Raw genomic sequence first — 7,262 nt, forward strand, 5'->3', positions numbered from 1 at the left:
AATAACAAATTAGAAGGAAAAAAAGATTTAAAAATACAGATTTCAGTGTTCTGAGCCCCATTTATTTTCCTCACAGACGGCAACAAAAGTCCGAAATTATACGATTTAAAATAAAAGCAATAATTGTGGCTTGATATTGAGTAAGAACATGCTTTTATGAACCACACAGCTTCCGGTCTTCCACGACCCGACCGGAGAAAAAGACGTGCTGCAGGCACGAAACACATTACCAGTAGAAATACATTGCTTTTAAAATCGTGCTGTGCAACACGAAAAAAAGGAGAAAATGGTGTTGGTGAACACGAATCAATAGATTAAAAATCGTGTTGGTGAACACGAAATGCCATGAGACTGGGTTGGTGTGTGTGTGTGTGTGTGTGTGTGTGTGTGTGTGTGTGTGTGTGTGTGTGTGTGTGTGTGTGTGTGTGTGTGTGTGTGTGTGTGTGTGTGTGTGTGTGTGTGTAGGATTGTTATAGCCAATAAAATACAGGATTTGTTTTAGTCCTAATATCGTGTATGCAATCAGGTATTTAAGAAGTTTAGATCACACAATGAGTTATGCAGCTGCTCTGGTTTACTTTATTAAATCATTTATCAAGGTCTCCCTAAAAATAGATAGTTCCAACACTAAACAGTTTTTACCCTGTAGAGGTCAAACAGAAGTGATTTTCATAACCCTGTGCCACCACTGAATACTTGAGATGAAATCCTGAGGGACGAGAACAGGAACTGAGAGGGAACAGAGTGAGGTGTGTGAACTGGGGGGTGCGGGGGTGGGTTACTGTGGGGAATGGAAGTGAGAATGCCAGAGGGATAAAAGAGGAGGAGGCTAAGGAGGGCATGAAAAGAGAGAAGGAACAGAGGACTATTGTTTACAATGAAATCTGATGCTGATCTGTTACTCAAGTAAAAGTAGAAAACTATTAGCATCAAAATATACTTAAAGTACCAACAGTAAAAGTGGCGTGTTGTAAAATATTTCCATTAGGAAACACAAATTAACACAAATGTGCCAAAACACATAAGATGACGAAACATCTTCACAAACTTGAGGAAACATGCGCAGCGTTTACTAAAAGCTGCATGAACCAAACACTGCAAATACAAAACGCTGCAAGAGTCGAGTCGGCCACCGTAGGATCATCTAAAAACTCCTCAAACCTATTCCTTATTGTGGCGTCAGAGGAAAATTAGACCGATCACTAAATTCTTAGTGAAAATCGGTATACATTCCAAATTCACTTGTTGAAATGATATTTTAATTAAATTACATTTTTGTTGAAACACTTCAGTCTGGACCAAAGTGGACAGAGCCACAGTAGCATTAAGCCGTGCTGCTGGTCGTGGAGATGAAGGGTTTCTAATCAAAGCAGACATTGTTACAGAGACTTGGCAACTTCCTCATGTGAAGATGATGAATCAGATCTCTGAAGAGGATCAGATTCTACTCAGACAGTGCCTTTCCAGAGACATTTGTCTGAATCTGTTTGTTTCACTACTTTATTCAATCTTTATTTTATCTCGACTATAATGGACAACACGACTGGAACTATAAAAATTGCTTAAACACTATAGTGGATTTTCAGATGAATGATTATTTTAACCTTGTGCTTGATGTGTTGGAGGTTAAATGTAAAGCCTATAGGAAATGATTGAAGTCATTTAAAGAATGATTTCCCTATATAATGTTTTTTGTTTGTTTTTGCAGCCAGTTGTCTGCAGCCACATTGTCTGCAGCTTCAACAGTGATAACCAAGCACACCTGGCTAAATAAAAAAATAATTTTGAATCCCAGCCTTTTTTAGAGCCATCCATCCATTCAGTCCTTATTCATGCTGGGCCCAGTTGTGTTGTGTTATATGGTACTGCAGATGGAAATGTGATCAACTTGTACAGCGCAGCTCAACACGTTTCTCTTTAACAGCTTTTTTTATAATATTCAGAAACAGGGAGCAATACAAGCTCCCCATTCACTCAGGACACATCTGGTTTAACTTTTCTCTTTTTGGATCTGATCAATTTTTCTCTCTCATTACAGGAGAGAGGGATGAAGAGGTGGAGAGAGGAACACACACAGGGAGAGAGAAATTGGACCAGCTTCAGACTGAAGGAGGACAGAGAGACTGCTGACTTACATCTTCACTGAGTGCTTGTGTTCGTGTGTGTGGGTGTTTCCTTTCTGCATAACTATTGTGTGTATGTGTGTGTAACATCCTCAATGCGGTTGTGTGTGTACTGTTTCAATATTACTGTACGTGTCTGTGTCCTGATTACAAGATAGGAGACTTCACAAACACATGTGTGCACACACACACACACACACACACACACACACACACACATTTACACACTCAACACACACACACGTATGTACTCTGCTGCGTACATCACATTTTACACACTGTATTTAGAACATTCAAATATTTTGTTATGAATCATTAAATCTAAAAGGGAAATAAATAATAAATAATAAACTCAACCAACATTTGATTCCGAGTGTTACCTGAATGAGACTATTTCTGTGGTGGCCCCCAAACAGTAAACCTCATTTAACACTGTAACACTGTAACACTATAATACTGTAACACTGTTGTAATACTGTACATGCCGCATTATTACATTTTATGAGCCATTTGACAAGTCATTTGTCCAATGGAGCCTTTTTAGATGTTATATGCTCGAGCAATGAAGGTTGTATAGAAACTTTTCAAGGAGATGTATTCCAAATGACTAGCCTATTTTATAATGGGATTTGTTCCCCTTTATAGTATTCAATGTCTTGAGACTATAAAGCTTATCCACATGTACACAGACCGTTGTTAATGACATGTCAGTTTGAATGTTCAGTTCCACTCCTGGGGGGCTAAAGAGCGCAACACTTGAATCCGCAGCTGTTTGGTCATCGGATGCCCTGCAGCTCACATTAGAACCACATTAAACTCTTGGTTACTCTTGTCCAGGGGCGCAGATAGTGGGGGGGACGGGGGGATGCTGATCCGTCCCCCTATTTTTTTTGTTTTTTCAATATATACATTTGTTCATATGATCGTTGTAATTAAATCATCTTAGATCATTTGGATGTGCCCACCCAGGGGTTAATGTTATGATTGTAAAACACATAATAAAACAAATAGTAAGTAAATATCGGGAAAATAATTTCTCTGTTTCGTCCCCCCCATTTAAAAAATCTCACCTGCGACCCTGCTCTTGTCCTCTGCTATTCCTGGTTCCTGGTTCAAATGCTCAAACTTGTACAAACCTCTGTTTGCTGTTCAGAAGGAGACACTCTTCATACTCAATGTGACACTGTCGCTTTCTTTCAACCAGCTTTACACAAACTACACCATGAGATTCAGAGTTGTTACTTGTGTTTAGTTAAAAATACAAAATACAAAAATCCTCGATTCTTAGGCCCAGGGGGATTCAACTTCGGTCCAGTGAGCCCCCAGGCTTGCGAGACACTGAGAAGCTGCCACACTGAGAAAACTGAAACATTGACTTTGATGAAATGTAATATGTCAACAAATTTCACATACTGTAACTGTATTAGGTTAGTTAAAAGCAATAATATTAACTTTAAATACAAAATATTCGGTTCAACGTTATATTATTGTGTTCAACCAACCTAATACAGTTATGTGAAATCTGTTTCAGTGTAACAGCTAACTAGCTCTCCTCCTAGAGACAGTATTTACAACAAGAAAAGACGCAGAGTACTATTCAGTGCTCAGTGTAGTTTATCTGCTTACTGTAGTTACAGTTTTACATGCATGCATACAAATTGACAGGAACATGAGAGATACACACAGAGATACTCACACTAGTTGTGTGTTATCAGCTGTTTAGTTGTTGCTAGTCTTTACCAATGAGAGAAACTTGACAGTTCTTTACATTTGAGCGTGTAAAGTGCATAGAATTTACTTTCTGACATCTCAACAGTATTGTGTGCTTTAGCTACGATTAGGCAGATGATTTACCGCTGCTGTAGGTTGCTTACTAGTTAGGAGATAGCTAGCTAGCGTATTTTAAGTTGTTAGCAATTCCAAAAACGTTGTCAGTGTTCACGAAGTTAAGTGACAGAATGCTAGCATTATATACCTGCGGGTGAACGTGAACAGCAGGCATCGTCAGAAGTCATGTGACTGCATGTGGTGCCGTTACTTCACAGTAGATTGATATTATTTGCTATAAGCAGGAGATTAACAGTTAGTGTGAGGATGGGTTTACATTATTTTCAACTATTAACGTGCACAGTATAGTGTTATATTTGTGAGACTGGTTAGGCTATTATCTGGTGTTAAAGTCTAACATTTTACTTCAGCTGCTCATTGATCAGACTCCACATCCTCATCTTGCACTCAGAACAGCTTCAGTTAGCCAAACTCACATCAATGTTCTCTTTGTCCAACTCTTTTGTGTTTCAGTCCATGTGTGGCTAGCCTTTTTTCATTATTAGTGCTTTATGGGTTCATAGTTCTCCTGACCCCTAGGACCCTCACATAATCTCCATGACAGTGAGATACAGGTCTTGTGACCTTTCAGTTCTAAATAATGTCTTCTTTAGACTACTTTATTTATCTTTTAAAGAGGCTGTTGTGCTTTTGGGGGGTTTCTCTCACCTGTAGTGTGTTATGTTTGTTTGCATGTAAACGGTCTGCAAAGGCTAACATCCCTGTGTTCCCTCCCATTCTATTACCTTATGTACACCTGCCATTTCAATGTTTTAGGAAAAAAGGACCGGACCACATCTAGAAGATAAGTGTAATCAAGTAGGCCAATGACCACATTCTTACAAAGAAAAACGAACAAAAGCAAATACAAAGACCATGGATCAGAGGTCATCATCTAGATAAAGTATTCAGATCCTGTTAATACCAAGTGTAAATGTGAAGGGACTGTGTCGGACAAATGAAGCTGAGATCAACTGTGAGCACTCATGACTGTTACTGTAAAGCCACAATAAACTGAAACACTGACTTATTAAAACACTGAATGATCCAGTGTTTTTTTATCTTGAACCCAGATTGATGCAGTTCTTAAAAATGTTCCTTTCCTTCAAACAGCGTTCACATTAAACCAAGAATGTCTGCTGTATACCCGACACTTCCTCTCTGCCATGGAGCTCCAGTGTCCACAGAAACCATTAAACCCCATTACCAAGCCACACTGCTCCTTCATCAGCACCAACACACACCACTTTATTTTGACTTCATCTCACAGTCCTGCTGGGAAATCACTGGACCTTCTTTTTTATCTGTAGTAAATTTACTTGGTCACAGACTGGGTATCAGAGTGTTGAAAGATGGGCTGTTGGTTTGGTCTTTCATCAGCTCACTCAACAAAAAGAGCAGCCTTATCCTCCAGTCAATACAGAGGACAAGCTGATCTCAGGCCTGTTCAAATATTTGAATCTTTTTGTTAGCTCTTTGGAGGTGTGGTTGCTGTCAGGAGAGCAGATGGGGGGTGTCTTACACTCATCTTTTGGGATCACATGTCCTTGCTGTGTATCTGTCAGACAGCGTGAAGACAGGACCTGGAGCAGAGACAGGCAGCATGTTAGAGACAGATTCATTTAGGACTATCAATTGTTCAAACGTTTGGTGCAATATCTCTTTAACTTAGTGCAGGTGTAATTCTTATTTATTACATTTAAATGATATATATTATTAACTTAGAGGTGCTTCCAAGTGCATAAGTTTCCTTTCTATGTGTGTTGCATGTTAATACATTCATCATTTTTAGTGACAATATTTTAGTGACAATATCCATTGGTTCGATGATCATCATTTTTAAGAAAGCATTGATTCTGTGAGACTCTACAAATGTGGAATTGCTTCGGAGTGTACATGTTAGCATGGCTTCTTGTGAAAATTAATAAAGAAACAGTAAAAGTGACTAAAGACAGACATTTAGCATAAAGAAAATGTACATTTGAAAAGTGACAGAGAGCAGACAGAGACGTCTCATATTACAGACGTCTGTGAGTTCCCCTAACATTCTATTCAGTATTTTCAGTTAACAGTTGAGTCAAATCAAAACTGATGTAAATCAGTTATTACTTAAGTAACTAATTTTAGTCGTTCTTTAAACTTATTTAAATGAAAGGAGTACATTCTTCTAAATGACAGAAAGGAAAGAGAGTACAGTTAAATAGCATATACTATAACATATATCATATGAATGTTAACAAAATACTTTTGTAGGAATACATTTTTCTGATACATGAAGATACGTTCATGCTGAAATGTAAAGCTATAACGGGAGATATGTTACACTCATATAAGTATGTAATAAAAGTGTGTGTTGTGTAACCATGAAGGTTTTTCTTACACTTACCCTGCCTTTTGTTGGACATGATGTTTCATATAGTCTGCCGCCCTCTGCTGTTCAAACAGGAGTATGTGTTAGGAACATAGAGGCCCAATCCCAAACCACTCCCTCGACACTACCCCTCCGTGACGGAGTGAACTCCGTCTGTAGCCACACTCGCAGCTCAACGAGGCTCCCTCCTGTCAGATTGAGGGAGTAAATACAGCAGCAAGCTTTGGGACGGCCTCCCCTCTCTCCGGCAGAAACAGGAAATGCCGTAACTGTATGTAACAACGGTTTCAAATCAGCATCTCTTAGACAAAAAATGTAAATTAATAACTCAAATAAAACTCCAAACATATTTCATTGTGTTTTAGTTTTAAACCTGATGTTTATAAGCTTCTTAGTTTTTGCAACAGTCTGTAAATATACACAACTTGATAATAAAATGCACACATTTACCTTTTTCTAGACTAAACACAGGTATGATCCTAAGTTAAAAACATATGAGGTTATCATGAGGTTGTTAACATCGCAGTTTATCAGTGGATGTTTGCTGGAACTACTTGTAAACAGCGTGTTTCCTGACGGACACACACAGCGTGACTCCGGTCAGGTAGAGACCGGTCTCAAGTCAGCACCGCTGCAGACTCGCTGTTTGAGGGCTTGATAGCCCACTCCCCCTCCACACCGCTCCACACTCGTTGGTTTGGAACAGCCCTCAATATGGCGGACCCTCCGCGTGAACGCGCAAACGGAGGGGTAGGGTACAGCTAAAAACAATAAAGGGAACAGCAGAAGAAGACAGACAGGAAGTAAACACTAAAGGGAACAGCAGAAGAAAACAGACAGGAAGTAAGCACTAAAGGGAACAACAGAAGAAGACAGACAGGAAGTAAACTTCACAGGGAACTGTGATTTGCCCACATTGACGAAACTCATGAACACACAGA

General features: G+C 39.1%; 1 long non-coding RNA gene across 1 annotated transcript; it reads right to left on the reverse strand.

Moving 5' to 3' along the window:
- Nucleotides 1-2,158: 2,158 nt before the first annotated feature.
- Nucleotides 2,159-6,468, reverse strand: LOC104968296 (uncharacterized). Its single transcript, XR_800819.1, has 2 exons — nucleotides 6,337-6,468; nucleotides 2,159-5,533 (listed from the first exon to the last, which is right to left on the reverse strand). It is a non-coding gene; the product is annotated as an uncharacterized lncRNA (long non-coding RNA).
- Nucleotides 6,469-7,262: the final 794 nt, after the last annotated feature.

Source organism: Notothenia coriiceps, unplaced genomic scaffold, assembly GCF_000735185.1.
Source record: "Notothenia coriiceps isolate Sejong01 unplaced genomic scaffold, NC01 NC01_scaffold00038540, whole genome shotgun sequence".
In the NCBI taxonomy this organism is placed as follows: Eukaryota; Metazoa; Chordata; class Actinopteri; order Perciformes; family Nototheniidae; genus Notothenia; species Notothenia coriiceps.